The sequence below is a fragment of the Protopterus annectens genome, chromosome 1.part2 (genome assembly GCF_019279795.1).
Source record: "Protopterus annectens isolate FY-2018-M chromosome 1.part2, PAN1.0, whole genome shotgun sequence".
Lineage (NCBI taxonomy): Eukaryota > Metazoa > Chordata > Ceratodontiformes > Protopteridae > Protopterus > Protopterus annectens.
In genome coordinates, this window is record NC_056727.1 from 1,069,835,924 (window position 1) to 1,069,863,788 (window position 27,865).

A 27,865-nucleotide genomic window follows, 5' to 3' on the forward strand; every position below is an offset into this window, starting at 1 on the left:
TAGGATAAAATGGATATCTCAAAATGAAGGAATGAATGGCCAAATGAACCTATGAAAGGAATAAACTATATGTTCTAGTTGAGGGCAGTATTTTAGCTGCTATTTTGATTAAAAAAGTACACCAGCTGCTGCTAACAAGCAAATAACTCATACAAACTTTATTATATAACGCAGCCTTTAGAGAGACATTATTGCAGTATATCCCTGTTCTTGCACGAGTAATGGTTTACTTTACTGCACCTGGCTTCACGAACTTAACTATACATAAATGAACCTACATGACACTGTCCTACCTTCACCCCAACGTACAGGATACAAAAATACTACCCTACCTAAAGTGCTACATAAAATGCAACGAATATATGCAATTGGAATTCTCAACTTTGACATGTAATTTCATTGACTTTAAGTACAGTTTCACTTTTGGTTGACTGCTGACAACCAGAAGTTTATTACAAGCATGGACGAGTGAATATATTTTTTATAAAATACATTACATGTTGGCTAAACATATCTGTATGCGTATATAATTATATATGGTAACAGAGAGTTAGATATATATGCACACAGACACGCACACATATATATTTATTTATGTAGAGCAGATATATGCATGTGTTTACATATATACAGTATATATATATATATATATATATATATATATATATATATATATATATATATATATATATATATATATATATATATACATATATATATATATATATATATATATATATATATATACAGGATACATGTTTTAACTGTGACACAAGCTTTCTGTATGGTCACTGTTTCACTTATGGTACTGTGTACTGTGCTATAGAATCCTATACACACAGTTTTCTAAAGGTATGGCACACCAGGTTTATGAGGATGGGACCTTCACTCATGTTAAGATGTTGAGTAGCATCAGCATAAGCAGAGCAGCATGTTTAGTGGCCATTTTCAGAACCACTGTCCACAGTGTTCATGTTGCCACCCTTCATGACAAAGATGGGTCTGCCAGTAGCTGACATACCATTACCTCCCCAACCATGACACTATTGACTGTTACGGTGTGGACAGTGGCATCATATGAGAGTTAATAGACATGTGTTGCCAACAATGGAGTCATGGGGAATGTGTGGAATGCCTATCCCAATGGGCATGAAGGTCTGTGTAGCATTAACAATCCCTATTCTTACTATTAGGACATTTCATTGTCTGACAAAGGATAAACTAGGAGTTTTGCAGGTATTGACTTTGCAGGTTCATTGATGTGATGCTACAGCATGTGGAGGAGCATATATGGTTTTCAGAGACAGCAGAGGAGAGACCCCCCTCTGTGTGGGCAGTATATGACATTATCTGTTTCCTTGAGGTCCCAGGGGCCATTGACTGCACCCATATAGCCATCAAAGCCCCATGTGCTCCACATGACATCTAGTATATCAACTGGAAGGGCTTCTACTCCATCAACTCTCAGATGATATGTAGTGCATAGGGTGTTCTATGCAATGCATCTTGTGCCGTACAGGCAGATGCCAGGATTTCCACATCTGGCAGACATGCCCACCAGCAGCATTGTGTGTGGAATGACTTTCCACAGTGTAATCTAGTTGGTAGGTGAGCACTTTGCCAGCTATGGAGTGCTGGTTGTGTTATTTCTATGGATGTAGGCAACACATTACTTATAATGGTGTTCACTGTTGTGTGTTGCAGTTGGTGCAGGATATGCCTTGGAACTATGGCTGATGACCTCCATCCAAAACTCCAAGACCAAGATGCAGTTGGCATATACTGTTGTAGATATGGAACATTGTCAAACGTGTCTTCAGTCTCTTGAAAATTAATTTCAACTTCTGGTGTTGCAATATTGTATGTATCTGAGACATGCAGTTAACTATTCATTCTAACACTGTACACAGTATGGTAGTATGCAAGCAAATAAAACTGGGGCACATTTCACTACTGCCTGACAGACATGTGGCACTAGTGGAGAAGGACTCATCTGAGGAGTCATTGGTGGAACTGGCTGCAGTGGTACCTCATGCAAGACAGATGCTGGTGCAGTACATTGAACCGCTGACTAAGAGGCAGCATCTGATCTACACTTATGGGTCATGACAAGGATAGCACTGAACAAAGCTGAAGCATTCATTAACAAACCCATGTTATGCAGTACAGTACTCTGGCTAACCATGCTGTCCATCAGACATGGGCAGAGCACAGTCATTATCATTTGCAAAGGTGATGTGAGGCAGAGTGACAGGTGACAACAATGCTACCATATGTGTAAGGGATACAAGAGGTAAATGTGGTAGCCTCACAGGTGAGTATTGGGTTGGGAGGAGTCAGGTATCATATCCTCTAGTGTCAGGGTGAATCATCCATATCACTAAATGAACAAAACCAAAAACAGCAGGACTGAAGGACCAGTCTGGTAGAAAACAGACAAAACAGCAAGGAAAACAAAGGATCCACCACAGCATATATAAAAATCATTTGTTTATTAAAAGGATGAGCGCTTTCGAGTACTAAGGCTCTTTTGCAAATCCATCATGATATCATGAATACTGGGCATGTGCACCATGTGTTCCTGCCATGTTGAGACAGGAGGGATGATGACAAACTTCAGAAGCATGTTTGGGAACCCTGCTGGGGCCCCCATATGGGAAGGCAACTGATGAATGGTGTTCACAACCTTGAAGATAGCCATGGATGGGTGTTCCATTCAGAAGTCAAACAGGTGATAGAGACAGTGTGGAAATGCATGACCCAGCATAGCTGGCTCAGTGGGGTACAGTCATACCTAAGCTGGGGCAGAATGGGTGGCTTTCCTGGGCAAAACTGTCAGGAGCATGCATTTGGCAGCTGCTGATAGAGTATAAATGCAATAACATAATTATTTTAAGAAGCTAGGTGAAATCATAAGTACTTAAATGAATGCCAGTATTGCATTCATAGTTGTTTTCTTGTTGTATTAGTAAATGTAGCAAGTTCTTTGTTTGCTATTGCTGAGAGCTTGGCACAGTTACAGACATAAGTGGAATTTACCTTGTTTTTGGTCATCAGCGTTAAGTTGAGGGGAATTCAGTCTTGGGAAATCCTGTCCATGGGCACCATCTGGCTTAATTTTGGCTCTGCACTGGGCTGCCTTTGCAGTGTAGCCAAATAAGTATTGTTCATGACCTTGAGAGTGCTAATACCTGGGAGGAGCCAAGCATGGGTAGAGGTGATAGTGGTGCTGTTTTTGGAACAGTGTGGGCAACTTGCAGAAGCCTGACCAACTATCATGGACCGCACATCCCACACTTGCATGGGCATTGACGCCATTGCTGGTTTCCTCATGGATGTATCAGTGACTGTCAGATGTGCTACCAATATCCTCAGCATACATGTTTTCATCAAGTCCTTCTGCAGGTTTTTCTGCAGTCCATGCAATAGTTCTATTTCTTCATGAATGCCACTAAATGCACTTACAGTCTTGCCATGGTATTCATAACTACTGTCTCTGACTGGATTACAGACATGCACATCTACTGATTGATGCCAGAAGTGGTATATAATTCAGGAAATTACCTAGAGTCATAGCATTAATGGCTACCTACACTCCTCTCCTGCCATGATGGGTGCACAAATGTCAGAGACAGTGTATCTTAAAGATGCCAATTGTGGCAATGATGCCTGTCTATTTTAGGTGGGGTTAATATGGACAGAACATCTAGTACTAAGCATGGATGATGCTATGGATTCAGCCTGCCCCTTCATCATCTTATACATGGGGGATGTGTGCATGCCATCCAATGTTAGCATTGCTGATCATGCCACTGTGTCTTCAGACTGTACATGTCCATGGTGCAATCACTTTTAGGCACAGGTGTTCTGCTGACATCAGGTATCTGTGGCAGTGTGGGAGCATACATATCAGTTCACCAACACATGACACACATACTGTTACATGTCAGTTATTTAGAGAGCATTGGGCAGGTATACTTTGTGGTACAGGTCATCACACCTGATGCACTGATATACCTGGAGAACACACATCCAAATGTGTTGTGCTAAACAACTCCTTCATGTCTGGGTCATTATATTACAGTAATGCAACATGCTAGGACTAACTTGGTGCATTCACTAGATGGACTCAGACAGCCATTATCAGCCCAGCTCTAACATCCAATCCCATGACTAGTATGAGTATTCCCTCACTTGCCTCAGACAAGGTCACCAGGGACTCTTACACCACTGTGATATGTCTCTGTGTTAGTTGCCCACTTTCTCTGGTGGACCTGTCCCGGGAAATTATCCTTTGCCTAGGTCTTGGCATGCAGTATCATATTAGTGATCCTGTGATACACTACTGTCCTATTATGATAACCCATGGCATTAATGTCCTGCACCACACCCTGTCACACCCAGTCCTGGAAAGGTTTACCTCCTTTATCTTTGCTGAATATGTGCATGTCTCTATTTTTATCAGTCCAGTGACAGAATGCATATACCTGTGGGTTACACATGTGAATCAGTGTGTGTGTGTGTGTGTGTGTGTGTGTGTGTGTGTGTGTGTGTGTGTGTGTGTGTGTGTGTGTGTGTGTGTGTGTGTGTGTCTGTGTCTGTGTGTCTTTGTGCTTATCTGTATGCATGACTGTCCTTAGTAGACCCCTGTGTTGCAGCAGTATCCCCCTGCCTCCATGTGATGGCCACTTGCCTATCTGCTGCTCTGCTGTAGTCATTCCCACCCTGCTACATACAGAAAGAAGCAATGGGCATGTTGCCACTGCCTGCCTTCTTGCAGCACTATGCTGAAAGCATGTGGTGTAACCTGTTATGCCTTGCAGTCTATGTGCATATATTATGTACACTCTTCAATAGCTGGATAGATCTCTTTTCTGCCTTTCTGGTCTTTTCTCTCTCAGAGGGAGCCCCACCCCACTACATTAGGACAGTAGTAGTTGCTCTACTTTTGAACTTTGTTTCCTGTCTGGGCTAACCCATCCCTACCACACCAGTACAGTATCCTGCAGTGCTCCATGAACTATGTTTCCTGTCAGGGTGAAACCTGAGTCACCCATAACAGGAAAGTAGCTTGTCATGCCCTTGTGCTGTGTTATCCCATATACTCTATTGTTAGGTATCTACTCATGATGACTCCATGCACCCATGTGTGCACCCTGCAGTCCTGAAATGCATTATCAGATGTCCTGCATGCTTACTTGCTGTTAGTGTGCCTATATGGCAGTACAGACTGTTATCCACAGTATTCCTGTCCCTTAGCTTCTTTTAATAATGTGGGCTACTGCAAATACACAGACTACACTTCTTATTGGTCTGACATGGGCTTCATAGTTTGGTGATTATGCTAATGAGGTGATTTAGTATGTCATCTTTGAATCATTGCCATAAAATGAAGCATTATCAGCTACAGTTGACATCACCACGCTCTTCTGTGCCATCCTCATGACAGGAGGTCATATGCACATAATCTCATGTAAGGACAGTGTGAAGCTCAGACGTCACCTGTCTGAACAAGTGAGGCTTCCTCATCTTGCACCCTTGCTGTCCAACAATGCATTTCATGTGGTACGCAGATGTGCAGCTGTGTGCATTGGGCTATCATTTTCCTCCTCATTCCTCCCTGTTGAGTGGCCATAGCCTCTTCAGGCACTGTTTTCAGTAGGATTCCTATCTGGTGTAGCCATGACACTAAGCGGTTTTAGTTTTGTCATGCACAGGGATTATACAGAACATCTGCTGTGGTAGAATGTGATGCCCCCTGTATAAGATTGATGCCTGGCACCAGCTTGCTAGGATGGTGGGTGATGCCATTGACATTACTTGCTTTAATGCACAGTGCCAGCATAGCTATAGTAACCTGTTGAGATGCCAACCATACCTGCCCCGCCAGTAGAAGGCAGAGATTAAGCAGACAGAGAGAGCATTCTATAGTAAGCACTATGTCTATGGTTTTGCACTGCATTTTCTGGCTATTGTCTGTCATTGTCATCTGTGGGTAGGGACAAATTTTGTCTGTTTTATTTTTTAGAGCAAGAAATTGTATTGTTTTGAACTGGGATGCCTGCCTAAGGAAACATGGCAGGCACTTTAGATGGGGGTGGTAAGTGCAGTAGGTGGATATCTATCATTTAATATTGAAATAAAGTTGTTGTAATGCCCATGTGTACTCCTGCATTGCATTGTATTTTTGTCTCTTTATTTTGTTTCATATTTCTGCAGGGTAAGCTGTGCTGTATGTTATAGAAGGGTAGCTGCCAGCTGGGTCTACATTAGCCAATATGCCTCCTGCTGGGTCACCACTGGTTTCCAGAACTGCGTCTATGCAGTTGGATAAAGGTTACCCTGTAGGAACTGGCCTGGAGTGTTCATTAATAGCTGGCATCGCCATCTTTCAGAAGCACCTCCCCTGAAAGTGACCCAGAGGGATCCCTAGCTCCATAATCCAAAGACAGGCAGTAGCTGGTCAAAGCTGAGGTAGTCTAGAGCTGGATTTCTACAATGGTATACTGGAGCATCTCCTTGTGCATCTAATAAAGTCATGCAGCTGGCTGTCCTGGTCCATTTGCTACCCCATTGGGATGTCTGTAATTTATTTACTCAATATTGTGCTCCATTCCACCTAAAACTAGAATTTATTTTGAGAAGTTCTAATTTATAGTACCAGCATTTAAAAAATGTCCATAATTTGGAGCCTTTCTCCCATTTTTTTTTCTTTTGTCCATAGCTGTGGAGGTAAAAGTTGAGAACAATACCTGCTATGATGTCAATCACAAAGATGACAGATAACTGGGTGGACTCTTCTCTGGGTTTGTCAGGCAGGCTGTCCATACCCTGCCCTACCTCCTGTTACGGTGTTCTCTTACTGACCTGCTCACTGTGGTTGCATTGTAGCTATGAGGTGTTTCATTTCATGTGTGAACATGCACAGCATTGGGCATGCCCTGATTCTAAAAGACCTGCTCCTGGTGTAATTGACTTACTCCAGTGTAAGACCTATCTGTAAAGTAGGCTTACATGGGAGCAAGATTCCCTAAGATGTGCACTCAGTGTGAGTGACTTACTCTGGTGTATACTCCGGTGTCTTTTAGAAGTAGAACAGGCTTATACCAGAGTAAGTCACTTACACTGAGAGAAGTCTTTTGGAAAGTGTCCCATTACTAAGTACCGCAAATCAGAATGCCGTCATAAGAGTGAGATGACAAATCTACTAGAAGCAAAAGAATTAGCCACCCTAAATTTCAGATGATTTTCCTTACATTTCTTTCATACCAGCCGGTATAGAAACCTAATCTAATAGAGCAGTTGTGTCTTATTATTTTTTGTTTTATTTATTTGTTAACCAGGTAAACCAACTAAGTAAAGCGCAAGTACACCTTTTCAGGGGCAATCCTGAAAAACTGGTGTAGTGACTTCTTCACAGACCCACACAGGGAAGGCAATCCTGAAAAAACTTGTGTAGTGACTTCTTCACAGAGCTATAGAAGCAAGTAGGTTAATGGAATTGAGGGAAATGAAACTGTGACTGCAGGACAGGGTTCCTTAACAGATCATAGTGCAAAAACAAATAGAAATGAAATATAATTGTATTAATTATCTCTTGTTCTGCTCTTCCTGAAGAGAGTTGAACCCAACAGTGGCCAAAAATGTAAGGCCTTACTTAATAAACATTACAAAGAGGTGATGTCATGTCTCTGTGAAGAGTCCTTAATCTTTAAGGTAAGGTTGTCATGTAATCTGCTTTTGTGAAGATTCCACATTTTCAATCTTAAGACTGCTTAGGCAAATGGATTCATTAAGATGGACATTTTGCAACATTTATTACTGGCAATTTTACTTTATTTTGATAGTCACTTGTCACTGTACATCAGTTTTGCAGTACATACCATACACCACTCTGCACTCAGATATAACGTGTCAGCTTCCTTTGATCGATTTCTATAGAATTCTTCATTTTGTTTGTTAAATCATACCTGCTTGGTTTATAGAGCATTATAGCCTTGAATTTAGGTAGATAGTACGTGGCCACAACAAAGCTCATCATGGAACCTAGACTAATCATCCATTTACATGTTTTATCATATTTTTTTTTCATAAATGATTAAGTAAACAGGTATTACACATACTCAAAGGTTTGTCAAGGTGACCATACCTGTCTAACATGACAGTGCTTTGAGTGATCCTGATGTTTTATAAGTGCTGGAGTTTGATAAGTGATAGTATATTGTCAGAGAAGATTAATATGTAATTAGCCAACATACCCCAGGGTCTGTACCATAGTAAAGGGACCAGGGTCTGCATCATAGTAAAGGGACCAGGGTCTGTACTATAGTAAAGAGACCAGAGTCTGAACCATAGTAAAGGGACCAGGATCTGTAAAGGGATCAGAGTCTGTGTCATAGTAAAGGGACCAGTTGTATCAGAGTAAAGGGACCAGAGCCTGTATCAGAGTAAATGAACCAGGGTCTGTATCATAGAAAAGGGACCAGGGTCTGTGTTATAGTAAAGGGACCAGGGTCTGTACCATAGTAAAGGGACCAGAGTCTGTATCAGAGTAAAGGGAACAGGGTCTGTACCATAGTAAAGGGACCAGGGTCTGTGTCATAGTAAAGGGACCAGTTGTATCAGAGTAAGGGGACCAGGGTCTGCATCATAGTAAAGGGACCAGAGTCTGTATCAGAGTAAAGGGACCAGAGCCTGTACCATAATAAAGGGACCAGGGTCTGTAGCATAGTAAAGGGACCAGGGTCTGTATCAGAGTAAAAGGACCAAGGTCTGCACCATAGTAAAGGGACCAGGGTCTGTATCATAGTAAAGGGACCCGGGTCTGTATCATAGTAAAGGGACCAGAGTCTGTACCATAGTAAAGGGACCAGGGTCTGTACCATAGTAAAGGACCAGGGTCTGTACCATAGTAAAGGGACCAGGGTCTGTATCATAGTTAAAGGACCAGAGTCTGTATCAGAGTAAAGGAACCAGGGTCTGTACCATAGTAAAGGGACCAGGGTCTGTATCATAGTAAAGGAACCAGAGTCTGTATCAGAGTAAATGGACCAAAGTCTGTATCATATTAAAGGGACCAGGGTCTGTGTCATAGTAAAGGGACCAGGGTCTGTGTCATAGTAAAGGGACCAGTTGTATCAGAGTAAAAGGACCACGGTCTGTACCATAGTAAAGGGACCAAGGTCTATATCATAGTAAAGGAACCAGAGTCTGTATCAGAGTAAATGGACCAAAGTCTGTATCATATTAAAAAGACCAGGGTCTGTGTCATAGTAAAGGGACCAGAGTCTGTATCAGAATAAATGGGCCAGGGTCTGTATCATATTAAAAGGACCAGGGTCTGTGTCATAGTAGAGGGACCAGTTGTATCAGAGTAAAGGGACCACGGTCTGTACCATAGTAAAGGGACCAGGGTCTGTATCAGAGCAAAGGGACCAGGGTCTGTACCATAGTAAAGGGACCAGGGTCTGCATCAGAGTAAATGGATCAGGGTCTGTATCATAGTAAAGGGACCAGTTGTATCAGAGTAAAGGGAACAGGGTCTGTATCATAGTAAAGGGATCAGGGTCTGTATCATAGTAAAGGGATCAGAGTCTATATCAAAGTAAAGGGACCGGGATCTGTATCAGAGTAAATGGACCATGGTCTGTACCATAGTAAAGGTACCAGGGTCTGTATCAGAGTAAATGTACCAGGGTCTGTATCACAGTAGAGGGACCAGGGTCTGTGTCATAGTAAAGGGACCTGAGTCTGTATCAGAGTAAAGGGACCAGGGTCTGTACCATAGTAAAGGGACCAGGGTCTGTATCAGAGTAAAGGGACCAGGGTCTGTATCATAGTAAAGGGACCAGGGTCTGTATCATAGTAAAGGGATCAGGGTCTGTACCATAGTAAAGGTACCAGGGTCTGTATCAGAGTAAAGGGACCATGGTCTGTATCAGAGTAAGGGACCAGGGTCTGTATCATAGTAAAGGGATCAGAGCCTGTATCAGAGTAAAGGGACCAGGGTCTGTACCATAGTAAAGGGACCAGGGTCTGTATCAGAGTAAAGGGACCAGGGTCTGTATCATAGTAAAGGGACCAGTTGTATCAGAGTAAATGGACCATGGTCTGTACCATAGTAAAGGGACCAGGGTCTGTATCATAGTAAAGAGACCAGGGTCTGTATCATAGTAAAGGCACCAGGGTCTGTATCAGAGTAAAGAGACCAGAGTCTGTATCGGCGTAAAGGGACCAGGGTTTGTATCATATTAAAGGGACCAGCGTCTGTATCAGAGTAAATGGACCATGGTCTGTACCATAGTAAAGGAACCAGTTGTATCAGAGTAAAGGGAACAGAGTCTGTATCATAGTAATGGGATCAGAGTCTATATCAGAGTAAAGGGACCAGGGCATGTACATAGTAAAGGGACCAGTCTGTATCAGAGTAAAGGACCAGGGTCTGTATCAGTGTAAAGGGACCAGGGTCTATACCATAGTAAAGGGACCAGGGTCTGTATCATGGTAAAGGGCGAGGGTCTGTATCATAGTAAAGGGACCAGTTCTTTCAGAGTAAATGGACCAGGGTCTGTATCACAGTAGAAGGACCAGGGTCTGTATCAGAGTAAAGGGACCAGGGTCTGTACCATAGTAAAGGGACCAGGGCCTGTATCAGAGTAAAGGGACCAGGGTCTGTATCATAGTAAAGGGACCAGAGTCTGTATCAGAGAAAAGGTCCAGGGTCTGTACCATAAAAAAGGGACCAGGGTCTGTATCATAGTACAGGGACCAGGGTCTGTATCATTGTAAAGGGACCAGGGTCTGTGTCATAGTAAATGGACCAGGGTCTGTATCATAGTAAATGGACCATGGTCTGTACCATAGTAAAGGGACCAGGGTCTGTATCAGAGTAAAGGGACCGGTGTCTGTATCATAGCAAAGGGATCAGAGTCTGTATCAGAGTAAAGGGACCAGTTGTATCAGAGTAAAGGGACCAAATTCTGTATCAGAGTAAAGGGACCAGGGTCTGTACCATAGTAAAGGGACCAGGGTCTGTATCATAGTAAAGGGACCAGTTGTATCAGAGTAAAGGGAACAGGGTCTGTATCATAGTAAAAGGACCAGGATCTGTATCAGAGTAAAGGGACCAGGGTCTGTATCATAGTAAAGGGACCAGGGTCTGTATCAGAGTAAAGGGACCAGGGTCTGTATCATAGTAAAGGGACCAGGGTCTGTATCAGAGTAAAGGGACCAGGGTCTGCACCATAGTAAAGGAACCAGGGTCTGTACCATAGTAAAGGGACCAGGGTCTGTATCATAGTAAAGGGATCAGAGTCTGTATCATAGTAAAGGGACCAGGGTCTGTATCATAGTAAAGGGACCAGGGTCTGTATCATAGTAAAGGGACCAGTCTGTATCAGAGTAAAGGGACCAGGGTCTGTATCATAGTAAAGGGACCAGTCTGTATCAGAGTAAAGGACCAGGGTCTGTATCATAGTAAAGGGACCAGGGTCTGTATCAGAGTAAAGGGACCAGGGTCTGTATCATAGTAAAGGGACCAGTCTGTATCAGAGTAAAGGACCAGGGTCTGTATCATAGTAAAGGGACCAGGGTCTGTATCATAGTAAAGGGACCAGGGTCTGTATCAGAGTAAAGGGACCAGGGTCTGTATCATAGTAAAGGGACCAGGGTCTGTATCAGAGTAAAGGGACCAGGGTCTGTATCATAGTAAAGGGACCAGGGTCTGTATCATAGTAAAGGGACCAGGGTCTGTATCATAGTAAAGGGACCAGGTCTGTATCATAGTAAAGGGACCAGGGTCTGTATCATAGTAAAGGACCAGAGTCTGTATCAGAGTAAAGGGACCAGGGTCTGTATCATAGTAAAGGGATCAGAGTCTGTATCATAGTAAAGGGACCAGGATCTGTAAAGGGACCAGGGTCTGTCTCATAGTAAAGGGACCAGTTGTATCAGAGTAAAGGGACCAGGTTCTGTATCATAATAAAGGGACCAGAGTCTGTATCAGAGTAAAGGGACCAGGGTCTGTACCATAGTAAAGGGACCAGGGTCTGTATCAGAGTAAAGGGACCAGGGTCTGTATCATAGTAAAGGGACCAGGGTCTGTGCAATAGTAAAGGGACCAGGGTCTGTATCAGAGTAAAGGGACCAGGGTCTATACCATAGTAAAGGGACCAGGGTCTGTATCAGAGTAAAGGGACCAGGGTCTGTATCATAGTAAAGGGACCAGTTCTTTCAGAGTAAATGGACCAGGGTCTGTATCACAGTAGAGGGACCAGGGTCTGTATCAGATTAAAGGGACCAGGGTCTGTACCATAGTAAAGGGACCAGGGTCTGTATCATAGTAAAGAGACCAGGGTCTGTATCAGAGTAAATGGACCATGGTCTGTACCATAGTAAAGGGACCAGGGTCTGTATCATAGTAGAGAGACTAGGGTCTGTGTCATATTAAAGGGACCTGAGTCTGTATCAGAGTAAAGGGACCAGGGTCTATACCATAGTAAAGGGACCAGGGTCTGTATCAGAGTAAAGGGACCAGGGTCTGTATCAGAGTAAATGGACCAGGGTCTGTATCATAGTAGAGGGACCAGGGTCTGTGTCATAGTAAAGGGACCTGAGTCTGTATCAGAGTAAAGGGACCAGGGTCTGTACCATAGTAAAGGGACCAGGGTCTGTATCAGAGTAAAGGGACCAGGGTCTGTATCATAGTAAAGGGACCAGTTGTATCAGAGTAAATGGACCAGGGTCTGTACCATAGTAAAGGGACCAGGGTCTGTGTCATAGTAAAGGGACCAGTTGTATCAGAGTAAAGGGACCAGGGTCTGTATCATAGCAAAGGGATCAGAGTCTGTATCAGAGTAAAGGGACCAGGGTCTGTGTCATAATAAAGGGACCAGTTGTATCAGAGTAAAGGGACCAAATTCTGTATCAGAGTAAAGGGACCAGGGTCTGTACCATAGTAAAAGGAACAGGGTCTGTGTTATAGTAAAGGGACCAGTTGTATCAGAGTAAAGGGACCAGGGTCTGTATCATAATAAAGGGACCAGAGTCTGTATCAGAGTAAAGGGACCAGGGTCTGTATCATAGTACAGGGACAAGGGTCTGTACTATACTAAAGGGAACAGGGTCTGTATCAGAGTAAATGGGCCAGGGTCTGTATCAGAATAAAGGGACCAGGGTGTGTATAATAGTAAAGGGACCAGAGTCTGTATCAGAGTAAAGGGACCAGGGTCTGTATCAGAGTAAATGGGCCAGGGTCTGTATCAGAATAAAGGGACCAGGGTGTGTATAATAGTAAAGGGACCAGAGTCTGTATCAGAATAAAGGGACCAGGGTCTGTAAAATAGTAGAGGGACCATGGTCTGTATCAGAGGAAAGGGACCAGGGTTTGTACCATAGTAAAGGGACCAGGGTCTGCATCAGAGTAAATAGACCAGGGTTTGTATCATAGTAAAGGGACCAGTGTCTGTACTATAGTAAAGGGACCAGGGTCTGTATCAGTAAAGGACCAGGGTCTGTATCAGTAAAGGGACCAGGGTCTGTATCAGAGTAAATGGACCAGGGTCTGTATCATAGTAGAGGGACCAGGGTCTGTATCAGAGTAAAGGGACCAGGGTCTGTATCATAGTAAAGGGACCAGTCTGTATCAGAGTAAAGGACCAGGGTCTGTATCATAGTAAAAGGACCAGGGTCTGTATCATAGTAAAGGGACCAGTCTGTATCAGAGTAAAGGGACCAGGGTCTGTATCATAGTAAAGGGACCAGTCTGTATCAGAGTAAAGGGACCAGGGTCTGTATCATAGTAAAGGGACCAGGGTCTGTATCAGAGTAAAGGGACCAGGGTCTGTATCATAGTAAAGGGACCAGGGTCTGTATCATAGTAAAGGGACCAGGGTCTGTATCATAGTAAAGGGACCAGTCTGTATCAGAGTAAAGGGACCAGGGTCTGTATCATAGTAAAGGGACCAGAGTCTGTATCAGAGTAAAGGGACCAGGGTCTGTATCATAGTAAAGGGACCAGGGTCTGTATCATAGTAAAGGGACCAGTCTGTATCAGAGTAAAGGGACCAGGGTCTATACCATAGTAAAGGGACCAGGGTCTGTATCAGAGTAAAGGGACCAGGGTCTGTATCATAGTAAAGGACCAGGGTCTGTATCATAGTAAAGGGACCAGGTCTGTATCAGAGTAAAGGGACCAGGGTCTGTATCATAGTAAAGGACCAGGGTCTGTATCATAGTAAAGGGACCAGGGTCTGTATCAGAGTAAATGGACCAGGGTCTGTATCATAGTAGAGGGACCAGGGTCTGTATCAGAGTAAAGGGACCAGGGTCTGTATCATAGTAAAGGGACCAGTCTGTATCATAGTAAAGGGACCAGGGTCTGTATCAGAGTAAAGGGACCAGGGTCTGTATCATAGTAAAGGGACCAGGGTCTGTATCAGAGTAAAGGGACCAGGGTCTGTATCATAGTAAAGGGACCAGGGTCTGTATCATAGTAAAGGGACCAGTCTGTATCAGAGTAAATGGACCAAAGTCTGTATCATATTAAAGGGACCAGGGTCTGTATCATATTAAAGGGACCAGGGTCTGTATCAGAGTAAAGGGACCAGGGTCTGTATCAGAGTAAATGGACCATGGTCTGTACCATAGTGAAGGGACCAGGGTCTGTATCATAGTAAAGAGACCAGAGTCTGTATCAGAGTAAAGGGACCAGGGTCTGTAAAATAGTAAAGGGACCATGGTCTGTATCAGAGGAAAGGGACCAGGGTCTGTATAATAGAAAAGGGACCAGAGTCTGTATCAAGGTAAAGGGACCAGGGTCTGTACCATAGTAAAGGGACCATGGTCTGTATCAGAGTAAAGGGACCAGGGTCTGCATCATAGTAAAGGGACCAGTGTCTGTACTATAGTAAAGGGACCAGAGTCTGAACCATTGTAAAGGGACCATGGTCTGTAAAATAGTAGAGGGACCATGGTCTGTATCAGAGGAAAGGGACCAGGGTCTGTATAATAGAAAAGGGACCAGTGTCTGTACTATAGTAAAGGGACCAGAGTCTGAACCATAGTAAAGGGACCATGGTCTGTAAAGGGATCAGGGTCTGTATCATAGTAAAGCGACCAGAGTCTGTATCAGAGCAAATGGACCAGGGTCTGTATCATAGTAAAGGGACCAGGATCTGTATCATTGTAAAGGGACCAGGATCTGTGTCATAGTAAAGGGACCAGGGTCTGTATCAGAGTAAATGGACCAGGGTCTGTATCACAGTAGAAGTACCAGGGTCTGTATCATAGTAATGGGACCAGTTGTATCAGAGTAAATGGACCATGGTCTGTACCATAGTAAAGGGACCAGGGTCTGTATCATAGTAAAGGGACCTGAGTCTGTATCAGATTAAAGGGACCAGGGTCTATACCATAGTAAAGGGACCAGCGTCTGTATCAGAGTAAAGGGACCAGGGTCTGTATCATAGTAAAGCGACCAGGGTCTCTACCATAGTAAAGGGACCAGGGTCTGTACCATAGTAAAGGGACCTGTGTCTGTATCAGAGTAAAGGGACCAGGGTTTATACCATAGTAAATGGACCAGGGTCTGTATCAGAGTAAAGGGACAAAGGTCTGTATCATAGTAAAGGGACCAGAGTCTGTATCAAGGTAAAGGGACCAGGATCTGTACCATAGTAAAGGGACCAGAGTCTTTACCATAGTAAAGGGACCATGATCTGTATCAGAGTAAAGGGACCAGAGTCTGCATCATAATAAAGGGACCAGGGTCTGTACTATAGTAAAGGGACCAGAGTCTGAACCATAGTAAAGGGACCAGGGTCTGTATCATAGTAAAGGGACCAGGGTCTGTATCAGAGTAAAGGGACCAGGGTCTGTATAATAGTAAAGGTACCAGAGTCTGTATCAAGGTAAAGGGACCAGGATCTGTACCATAGTAAAGGGACCAGAGTCTGAACCATAGTAAAGGGACCAGGGTCTGTATCATAGTAAAGGGATCAGGGTCTGTATCAGAGTAAAGGGACCAGGGTCTGTAAAATAGTAAAGGGACCAGTCTGTATCAGAGTAAAGGGACCAGGGTCTGTATCAGAGTAAAGGGACCAGGGTCTGTAACATAGTACAGGAACCAGGGTCTGTATCATAGTAAAGGGACCAGGGTCTGTACCATAGTAAAGGGACCAGGGTCTGTATCATAGTAAAGAGACCAGGGTCTGTATCAGAGTAAAGGGACCAGAGCTTGTATCAGAGTAAGTGGACCAGGGTCTGCATCATAGTAAAGGGACCAGGGTCTGTAAAGGGCTCAGGGTCTGTGTCATAGTAAAGAGACCAGTTGTATCAGAGTAATGGGACCAGGGTCTGTATCATAGTAAAGGGACCAGAGTCTGTATCAGAGTAAAGGGACCAGGGTCTGTAGCATAGTAAAGGGACCAGGGTCTGTATCATAGTAAAGGGACCAGGGTCTGTATCATAGTAAAGGGACCAGAGTCTGTATCAGAGTAAAGGGACCAGGGTCTGTACCATAGTAAAGGGACCAGGGTCTGTGTCATAGTAAAGGGACCAGTTGTATCAGAGTAAAGGGACCAGGGTCTGTATCATAGTAAAGGGATCAGAGTCTGTATTAGAGTAAAGGGACCAGGGTCTGTACCATAGTAAAGGGACCAGGGTCTGTATCATAGTAAAGGGACCAGGGTCTGTATCATTGTAAAGGGACCAGGGTCTGTGTCATAGTAAATGGACCAGGGTCTGTACAGAGTAAAGGGACCAGGGTTTGTACCATAGTAAAGGGACCAGGGTCTGTATCATAGTAAAGGGACCAGGGTCTGTATCAGAGTAAAGGACCAGGGTCTGTACCATAGTAAAGGGACCATGGTCTGTATCAGAGTAAAGGGACCAGGGTCTGCATCATAGTAAAGGGACCAGTGTCTGTACTATAGTAAAGGGACCAGAGTCTGAACCATAGTAAAGGGACCATGGTCTGTATCATAGTAAAGCGACCAGAGTCTGTATCAGAGCAAATGGACCAGGGTCTGTATCATAGTAAAGGGACCAGGATCTGTATCATTGTAAAGGGACCAGGATCTGTGTCATAGTAAAGGGACCAGGGTCTGTGTTATAGTAAAGGGACCAGAGTCTGTACTATAGTAAAGGGACCAGGGTCTGTATCAGAGTAAAGCGACCAGGGCCTGTATCAGAGAAAATGGATCAGGGTCTGTATCAAAGTAAAGGGATCAGGGTCTGTGTCATAGTAAAGGGACCAGGTTTATCAGAGTAAATGGACCAGGGTCTGTATCATAGTAAAGGGACCAGGGTCTGTATCGTTGTAAAGGGACCAGTCTGTATCAGAGTAAAGGGAACAGTGTCTGTATCATCGTCAAGGCACCAGGGCCTGTATCAGAGTAAAGGATCAGGGTCCGTATCATAGTAAAGGGACCAGGATCTGTATCATAGTAAAGGACCAGGGTCTGTATCAGAGTAAAGGGACCAGGGTCTATTTCATAGTAAAGGGACCAGGGTCTGTATCAGAGTAAAGGGACCAGGATCTGTATCAGAGTAGAGGGACCAGGGTCTGTGTCATAGTAAAGGGACCAGGGTCTGTATCAGAGTAAAGGACCAGGGTCTGTATCATAGTAAAGGACCAGGGTCTGTATCATAGTAAAGGGACCAGGGTCTGTATCATAGTAAAGGACCAGGGTCTGTATCATAGTAAAGGGACCAGGGTCTGTGTCATAGTAAAGGGACCAGTTGTATCAGAGTAAAGGGACCAGGTTCTGTATCATAATAAAGGACCAGGGTCTGTATCCGAGTAAAGGGACCAGGGTCTGTATCAGCGTAAAGGGACCAGGGTCTGTACCATAGTAAAGGGACCAGGTTCTGTACCATAGTAAAGGAACCAGAGTCTGTATCAGAGTAAATGGACCAAAGTCTGTATCATATTAAAGGGACCAGGGTCTGTATCAGAGTAAAGGGACCAGGGTCTGTATCATTGTAAAGGGATCAGGGTCTGTGTCATAGTAAAGGGACCAGGGTCTGTATCATAGTAAAGAGACCAGGGTCTGTATCAGAGTAAAGGACCAGGGTCTGTATCATAGTAAAGGGACCAGGGTCTGTATCATAGTAAAGGACCAGGGTCTGTATCATAGTAAAGGGACCAGAGTCTGTATCAGAGTAAAGGACCAGGGTCTGTCATAGTAAAGGGACCAGGGTCTGCATCATAGTAAAGGGATCAGAGTCTGTATCAGAGTAAAGGGACCAGAGTCTGTATCATAGTAAAGGGACCAGATTCTGTATCAGAGTAAAGGGACCAGGGTCTGTACCATAGTAAATGGACCAGGGTCTGTATCATAGTAAAGGGACCAGGGTCTGTATCAGTAAAGGGACCAGGGTCTGTATCAGAGTAAAAGGACCAGGGTCTGTATCATAGTAAAGGACCAGGGTCTGTATCATAGTAAAAGGACCAGAGTCTGTACCATATTAAAGGGAGCAGGGTCTGTATCATACTACAGGGACCGGGGTCTGTATCATAGTAAAGGGACCAGGGTCTGTATCATAGTAAAGGCACCAGGGTCTGTATCAGAGTAAAGAGACCAGAGTCTGTATCGGCGTAAAGGGACCAGGGTTTGTATCATATTAAAGGGACCAGAGTCTGTATCAGTAAAGGACCAGGGTCTGTATCAGAGTAAAAGGACCAGGGTCTGTACCATAGTAAAGGGACCAGGGTCTGTATCATAGTAAAGGGACCAGAGTCTGTATCAGAGTAAAGGACCAGGGTCTGTATCATAGTAAAGGGACCAGTCTGTATCATAGTAAAGGGACCAGGGTCTGTATCAGAGTAAAGGGACGAGAGTCTGTATCAGATTAAAGGACCAGGGTCTGTACCATAGTAATGGGACCAGGGTCTGTATCATATTAAAGGGACCAGGGTCTGTATCATATTAAAGGGACCAGGGTCTGTATCAGAGTAAAGGGACCATGGTCTGCATCAGTGTAAATGGACCAGGTTCTGTATCATAATAAAGGACCAGGGTCTGTATCCGAGTAAAGGGACCAGGGTCTGTATCAGCGTAAAGGGACCAGGGTCTGTACCATAGTAAAGGGACCAGGATCTGTATCATAGTAAAGGAACCAGAGTCTGTATCAGAGTAAAGGGACCAGGGTCTGTATCATAGTAAAGGGACCAGTCTGTATCAGAGTAAAGGGACCAGGGTCTGTATCATAGTAAAGGGACCAGAGTCTGTATCAGAGTAAAGGGACCAGTCTGTATCATAGTAAGGGACCAGGGTCTGTATCATTGTAAAGGGATCAGGGTATGTGTCATAGTAAAGGGACCAGGGTCTGTACCATAATAAAGGGACCAGGGTCTGTGTCATAATAAAGGGACCAGGGTCTGTATCAGAGTAAAGGGACCAGAGTCTGTATCAGAGTAAAGGGACCAGGGTCTGTACCATAGTAAAGGGACCAGGGTCTGTATCATAGTAAAGGGACCAGTTGTATCAGAGTAAAGGGACCAGGGTCTGTATCATAATAAAGGGACCAGAGTCTGTATCATAGTAAAGGGACCAGGGTCTGTATCATAGTAAAGGGACCAGGGTCTGTACTATACTAAAGGGACCAGGGTCTGTATCAGAGTAAAGCGACCAGGGTCTCTACCATAGTAAAGGGACCAGGGTCTGTACCATAGTGTGTATAATAGTAAAGGGACCAGAGTCTGTATCAGAGTAAAGGGACCAGGATCTGTAAAATAGTAAAGGGACCAGAGTCTGTATCAGAGTAAAGGGACCAGGGTCTGTATCATTGTAAAGGGATCAGGGTCTGTGTCATAGTAAAGGGACCAAATTCTGTATCAGAGTAAAGGGACCAGTGTCTGTACCATAGTAAAGGGACCAGGGTCTGTGTCATAGTAAAGGGACCAGTTGTATCAGAGTAAAGGGACCAGGGTCTGTATCATAATAAAGGGACCAGAGTCTGTATCAGAGTAAAGGGACCAGGGTCTGTGTCATAATAAAGGGACCAGGGTCTGTATCAGAGTAAATGGGCCAGGGTCTGTATCAGAATAAAGGGACCAGGGTGTGTATAATAGTAAAGGGACCAGAGTCTGTATCAGAGTAAAGGGACCAGGGTCTGTAAAATAGTAAAGGGACCAGAGTCTGTATCATATTAAAGGGACCAGGGTCTGTATCAGAGTAAAGGGACCAGGGTCTGTATCATTGTAAAGGGATCAGGGTCTGTGTCATAGTAAAGGGACCAGGGTCTGTACCATAATAAAGGGACCAGGGTCTGTGTCATAATAAAGGGACCAGTTGTATCATAGTAAAGTGACCAGGGTCTGTATCATTGTAAAGGGACCAGGGTCTGTATCATAGTAAAGGGACCAGGTCTGTATCAGAGTAAAGGGACCAGGGTCTGTATCATAGTAAAGGGACCAGGGTCTGTATCATAGTAAAGGACCAGGGTCTGTAAAGGGACCAGGGTCTGTATCATAGTAAAGGACCAGGGTCTGTATCAGAGTAAAGGGACCAGGGTCTGTATCATAGTAAAGGGACCAGGGTCTGTATCATAGTAAAGGGACCAGGGTCTGTATCAGAGTAAAGGGACCAGGGTCTGTATCATAGTAAAGGGACCAGGGTCTGTATCATAGTAAAGGACCAGTCTGTATCAGAGTAAAGGGACCAGGGTCTGTATCATAGTAAAGGGACCAGGGTCTGTATCAGTAAAAAGGGACCAGGGTCTGTATCATAGTAAAGGGACCAGGGTCTGTATCATAGTAAAGGGACCAGGGTCTGTATCATAGTAAAGGGACCAGGGTCTGTATCATAGTAAAGGGACCAGGGTCTGTATCATAGTAAAGGGACCAGGGTCTGTATCATAGTAAAGGGAGCAGGGTCAGAATCAAAGTAAAGGGACCAGGGTCTGTATCAGAGTAAAGGGACCAGGGTCTGTATCAGAGTAAAGGGACGAGAGTCTGTATCAGATTAAAGGACCAGGGTCTGTACCATAGTAATGGGACCAGGGTCTGTATCATAGTAAATAGACCAGGGTCTGTATCAGAGTAAAGGGACCAGGGTCTATTTCATAGTAAAGGGACCAGGGTCTGTATCAGAGTAAAGGGACCAGGATCTGTATCAGAGTAGAGGGACCAGGGTCTGTGTCATAGTAAAGGGACCAGTCTGTATCAGAGTAAAGGGACCAGGGTCTGTATCATAGTAAAGGGACCAGGGTCTGTATCATAGTAAAGGGACCAGGGTCTGTATCAGAGTAAAGGGACCAGGGTCTGTATCATAGTAAAGGGACCAGTCTGTATCAGAGTAAAGGGACCAGGGTCTGTATCATAGTAAAGGACCAGGGTCTGTATCATAGTAAAGGGACCAGGGTCTGTATCATAGTAAAAGGACCAGGTCTGTATCATAGTAAAGGGACCAGGGTCTATACCATAGTAAAGGGACCAGGGTCTGTATCAGAGTAAAGGGACCAGGGTCTGTATCATAGTAAAGGACCAGTTCTTTCAGAGTAAATGGACCAGGGTCTGTATCACAGTAGAAGTACCAGGGTCTGTATCATAGTAAAGGGACCAGGGTCTGTATCATAGTAAAGGGACCAGGGTCTGTATCATAGTAAAGGACCAGGGTCTGTATCATAGTAAAGGGACCAGGGTCTGTATCATAGTAAAAGGACCAGGGTCTGTATCATAGTAAAGGGACCAGGGTCTGTATCAGAGTAAAGGACCAGGGTCTGTATCATAGTAAAGGACCAGTCTGTATCAGAGTAAAGGACCATAGTAAAGGGACCAGGGTCTGTATCATAGTAAAGGACCAGGGTCTGTATCAGAGTAAAGGGACCAGGGTCTGTATCATAGTAAAGGGACCAGGGTCTGTATCATAGTAAAGGGACCAGGGTCTGTATCATAGTAAAGGGACCAGGGTCTGTATCATAGTAAAGGGACCAGGGTCTGTATCAGAGTAAAGGGACCAGGGTCTGTATCATAGTAAAGGGACCAGGGTCTGTATCAGAGTAAAGGACCAGGGTCTGTATCATATTAAAGGGACCTGAGTCTGTATCAGAGTAAAGGGACCAGGGTCTATACCATAGTAAAGGGACCAGGGTCTGTATCAGAATAAAAGGACTAGGGTCTGTATCATAGTAAAGGACCAGGGTGTGTATAATAGTAAAGAGACCAGGGTCTGTATCAGAGTAAATGGACCATGGTCTGTATCATAGTACAGGGACAAGGGTCTGTACTATACTAAAGGGAACAAGGTCTGTAACAGAGTAAATGGGCCAGGGTCTGTATCAGAATAAAGGCACCAGGGTCTGTATCAGCGTAAAGGGACCAGGGTCTGTACCATAGTAAAGGGACCAGGTTCTGTACCATAGTAAAGGAACCAGAGTCTGTATCAGAGTAAAGGGACCAGGGTCTGTATCATTGTAAAGGGATCAGGGTCTGTGTCATAGTAAAGGGACCAGGGTCTGTACCATAATAAAGGAACCTGGGTCTGTACGTAGTAATGGGACCAGGGTCTGTATCATAGTAAATGGACCATGGTCTGTACCATAGTAAAGGGACCAGGGTCTGTATCAGAGTAAATGGACCAGGGTCTGTATCATAGTAAAGGACCAGATTCTGTATCAGAGTAAAGGGACCAGGGTCTGTACCATAGTAAAGGGACCAGGGTCTGTATCATAGTAAAGGGACCAGGGTCTGTATCATAGTAAAGGGACCAGAGTCTGTATCAGAGTAAAGGGACCAGATTCTGTATCAGAGTAAAGGGACCAGGGTCTGTATCATAGTAAAGGAGACAGGGTCTGTGTCATAGTAAAGGGACCTGAGTCTGTATCAGAGTAAAGGGACCAGGGTCTGTAGAATAATAAAGGGACCAGGGTCTGTATCATAGTAAAGGACCAGGGTCTGTATCAGAGTAAAGGGACCAGAGTCTGTATCATAGTAAAGGGACCAGATTCTGTATCAGAGTAAAGGGACCAGGGTCTGTACCATAGTAAAGGGACCAGGGTCTGTATCAGAGTAAAGGGACCAGGGTCTGTATCATAGTAAAGGGACCAGTCTGTATCAGAGTAAAGGGACCAGGGTCTGTATCAGAGTAAAGGACCAGGGTCTGTATCATAGTAAAGGGACCAGGGTCTGTATCAGAGTAAAGGGACCAGGGTCTGTATCATAGTAAAGGGACCAGGGTCTGTATCAGAGTAAAGGACCAGGGTCTGTATCATAGTAAAGGGACCAGGGTCTGTATCATAGTAAAGGGACCAGGTCTGTATCAGAGTAAAGGACCAGGGTCTGTATCATAGTAAAGGACCAGGGTCTGTATCATAGTAAAGGGACCAGGGTCTGTATCAGAGTAAAGGGACCAGGGTCTGTGTCATAGTAAAGGGACCAGGGTCTGTATCAGAATAAAGGACCAGGGTCTGTACCATAGTAAAGGGACCAGGGTCTGTATCATAGTAAAGGGACCAGGGTCTGTATCAGAGTAAAGGGACCAGGGTCTGTATCATAGTAAAGGGACCAGGGTCTGTATCAGAGTAAAGGACCAGGGTCTGTATCATAGTAAAGGACCAGGGTCTGTATCAGAGTAAAGGGACCAGGGTCTGTATCATAGTAAAGGGACCAGGGTCTGTGTCATAGTAAAGGACCAGTCTGTATCAGAGTAAAGGACCAGGGTCTGTATCATAGTGAAGGGACCAGGGTCTGTATCAGAGTAAAGGGACCAGGGTCTGTATCATAGTAAAGGACCAGGGTCTGTAAAGGGACCAGGGTCTGTATCAGTAAAGGGACCAGGGTCTGTATCATAGTAAAGGGACCAGGGTCTGTATCAGAGTAAAGGACCAGGGTCTGTATCATAGTAAAGGACCAGGGTCTGTATCATAGTAAAGGGACCAGGGTCTGTATCATAGTAAAGGGACCAGGGTCTGTATCATAGTAAAGGGACCAGGGTCTGTATCATAGTAAAGGGACCAGGGTCTGTATCATAGTAAAGGACCAGAGTCTGTATCAGAGTAAAGGACCAGGGTCTGTATCATAGTAAAGGGACCAGGGTCTGTATCAGAGTAAAGGGACCAGGGTCTGTATCATAGTAAAGGGACCAGGGTCTGTATCAGTAAAGGGACCAGAGTCTGTATCAGAGTAAATGGACCAGGGTCTGTATCATAGTAAAGGACCAGGGTCTGTATCATAGTAAAGGGACCACGATCTGTAAAGGGACCAGGGTCTGTATCATAGTAAAGGGACCAGGGTCTATATCACAGTAAAGGAACCAGAGTCTGTATCAGAGTAAATGGACCAAAGTCTGTATCATAGTAAAGGGACCAGGTCTGTATCTAAAGGGAACAGAGTCTGTATCGTAATAAAGGGACCAGAGTCTGTATCAGAGTAAAGGGACCAGGGTCTGTACCATAGTAAAGGGACCAGGGTCTGTATCATAGTAAAGGGACCAGGTTCTGTATCATAGTAAAGGGGCCAGGGTCTGTGTCATAGTAAAGGGACCAGGGTCTGTATCAGAGTAAAGGGACCAGGTTCTGTATCATAATAAAGGGACCAGAGTCTGTATCAGAGTAAAGGGACCAGGGTCTGTACCATAGTAAAGGGACCAGGGTCTGTGTCATAGTAAAGGGACCAGTTGTATCAGAGTAAAGGGACCAGGGTCTGTATCATAGTAAAGGGATCAGAGTCTGTATCAGAGTAAAGGGACCAGGGTCTGTACCATAGTAAAAGGAACAGGGTCTGTGTCATAGTAAAGGGACCAGTTGTATCAGAGTAAAGGGACCAGGTTCTGTATCATAATAAAGGGACCAGAGTCTGTATCAGAGTAAAGGGACCAGGGTCTGTATCATAATAAAGGGACCAGAGTCTGTATCAGAGTAAAGGGACCAGGGTCTGTACCATAATAAAGGGACCAGGGTCTGTATCATAGTACAGGGACCAGGGTCTGTACCATAGTAAAGGGACCAGTTGTATCAGAGTAAAAGGACCACGGTCTGTACCATAGTAAAGGGACAAGGGTCTGTATCATATTAAAGGAACCAGAGTCTGTATCAGAATAAATGGGCCAGGGTCTGTATCATATTAAAGGGACCAGGGTCTGTGTCATAGTAGAGGGACCAGTTGTATCAGAGTAAAGGAACCACTGTCTGTACCATTGTAAAGGGACCAGGGTCTGTATCAGAGTCTGTATCAGAATAAAGGGACCAGGGTGTGTATAATAGTAAAGGGACCAGAGTCTGTATCAGAATAAAGGGACCAGGGTCTGTAAAATAGTAGAGGGACCATGGTCTGTATCAGAGGAAAGGGACCAGGGTTTGTACCATAGTAAAGGGACCAGGGTCTGCATCAGAGTAAATAGACCAGGGTTTGTATCAGAGTAAAGGGACTAGGGTCTGTATCATAGTAAAGGGACCAGCTGTATCAGAGTAAAGGGAACAGGGTACGTATCATAGTGAAGGGATCAGAGTCTATATCAGAGTAAAGGAACCTGGGTCTGTACGTAGTAACGGGACCAGGGTCTGTATCATAGTAAAGAGACCAGGGTCTGTATCAGAGTAAATGGACCATGGTCTGTACCATAGTAAAGGGACCAGGGTCTGTATCAGAGTAAATGGACCAGGGTCTGTATCATAGTAGAGGGACCAGGGTCTGTACCATAGTAAAGGGACCAGGGTCTGTATCAGAGTAAAGGACCAGGGTCTGTATCATAGTAAAGGGACCAGGATCTGTAAAGGGACCAGGGTCTGTCTCATAGTAAAGGGACCAGTTGTATCAGAGTAAAGGGACCAGGGTCTGTATCATAGTAAAGGGATCAGAGTCTGTATCAGAGTAAAGGGACCAGGGTCTGTACCATAATAAAGGGACCAGGGTCTGTATCATAGTACAGGGACCAGGGTCTGTACCATAGTAAAGGGACTAGGGTCTGTATCAGAGTAAATGGGCCAGGGTCTGTATCAGAATAAAGGGACCAGGGTGATTATAATAGTGAAGGGACCAAAGTCTTTATCAGAGTAAAGGGACCAGGGTCTGTATCAGAGCAAAGGGACCAGGGTCTGTACCATAGTAAACAGACCAGGGTCTGCATCAGAGTAAATGGACCAGGGTTTGTATCAGAGTAAAGGGACTATGGTCTGTATCATAGTAAAGGGACCAGTTGTATCAGAGTAAAGGGAACAGTGTCTGTATCATAGTAAAGGGTCCAGGATCTGTAAAGTGATCAGGGTCTGTGTCATTGTAAAGGGGCCAGTTGTATCAGAGTAAAGGGACCAGAGCCTGTATCAGAGTAAATGGACCAGGGTCTGTATCATAGTAAAGGGACCAGGGTCTGTATCATTGTAAAGGGACCAGAGTCTGTGTTATATTAAAGGGACCAGGGTCTGTGTTATAGTAAAGGGACCAGGGTCTGTACCATGGTAAATGGACCAGAGTCTGTATCAGAGTAAAGGGAACAGGGTCTGTACCATAGTAAAGGGACCAGGGTCTGTGTCATAGTAAAGGGACCAGTTGTATCAGAGTAAGGGGACCAGGGTCTGTATCATAGTAAATGGACCAGAGTCTGTATCAGAGTAAAGGGACCAGGGTCTGTACCATAATAAAGGGACCAGGGTCTGTGTCATAATAAAGGGACCAGTTGTATCAGAGTAAAGGGACCAGAGTCTGTATCATAGTAAAGGGACCAGATTCTGTATCAGAGTAAAGGGACCAGGGTCTGTACCATAGTAAAAGGAACAGGGTCTGTGTCATAGTAAAGGGACCAGTTGTATCAGAGTAAAGGGACCAGAGTCTGTATCATAATAAAGGGACCAGAGTCTGTATCAGAGTAAAGGGACCAGGGTCTGTACCATAGTAAAGGGACCAGGGTCTGTATCATAGTAAAGGGACCAGGGTCTGTATCATAGTAAAGGGACCAGAGTCTGTATCAGAGTAAAGGAACCAGGGTCTGTACCATAGTAAAGGGACCAGGGTCTGTATCATAGTAAAGGAACCAGAGTCTGTATCAGAGTAAATGGACCAAAGTCTGTATCAGAGTAAATGGACCAAAGTCTGTATCATATTAAAGGGACCAGGGTCTGTGTCATAGTAAAGGGACCAGGGTCTGTACCATAGTAAAGGGACCAGGGTCTGTATCATAGTAAAGGGATCAGAGTCTGTATCAGAGTAAAGGGACCAGGGTCTGTACCATAGTAAAGGGACCAGTTGTATCAGAGTAAAGGGACCAGGGTCTGTACCATAGTAAAGGGACCAGGGTCTGTATCATAGTACAGGGACAAGGGTCTGTACTATACTAAAGGGAACAGGGTCTGTATCAGAGTAAATGGGCCAGGGTCTGTATCAGAATAAAGGGACCAGGGTGTGTATAATAGTAAAGGGACCAGAGTCTGTATCAGAATAAAGGGACCAGGGTCTGTATCAGAGTAAAGGGACCAGGGTTTGTACCATAGTAAAGGGACCAGGGTCTGCATCAGAGTAAATAGACCAGGGTTTGTATCAGAGTAAAGGGACTAGGGTCTGTATCATAGTAAAGGGACCAGCTGTATCAGAGTAAAGGGAACAGGGTATGTATCAGAGTAAAGGGACTAGGGTCTGTAAAGGGATCAGGGAGTGTGTCATAGTAAAGGGACCAGTTGTATCAGAGTAAAGGGACCAGAGCCTGTATCAGAGTAAATGGACCAGGGTCTGTATCATTGTAATGGGACCATGGTCTGTGTCATAGTAAAAGGACCAGGGTCTGTGTCATAATAAAGGGACCAGAGTCTGTATGAGAGTAAAGGGACCAAAGTCTGTACCATATTAAAGGGACCAGAGTCTGTATCAGAGTAAAGGGAACAGGGTCTGTACTATAGTAAAAGGACCAGGGTCTGTACCATAGTAAAGGGACCAGGG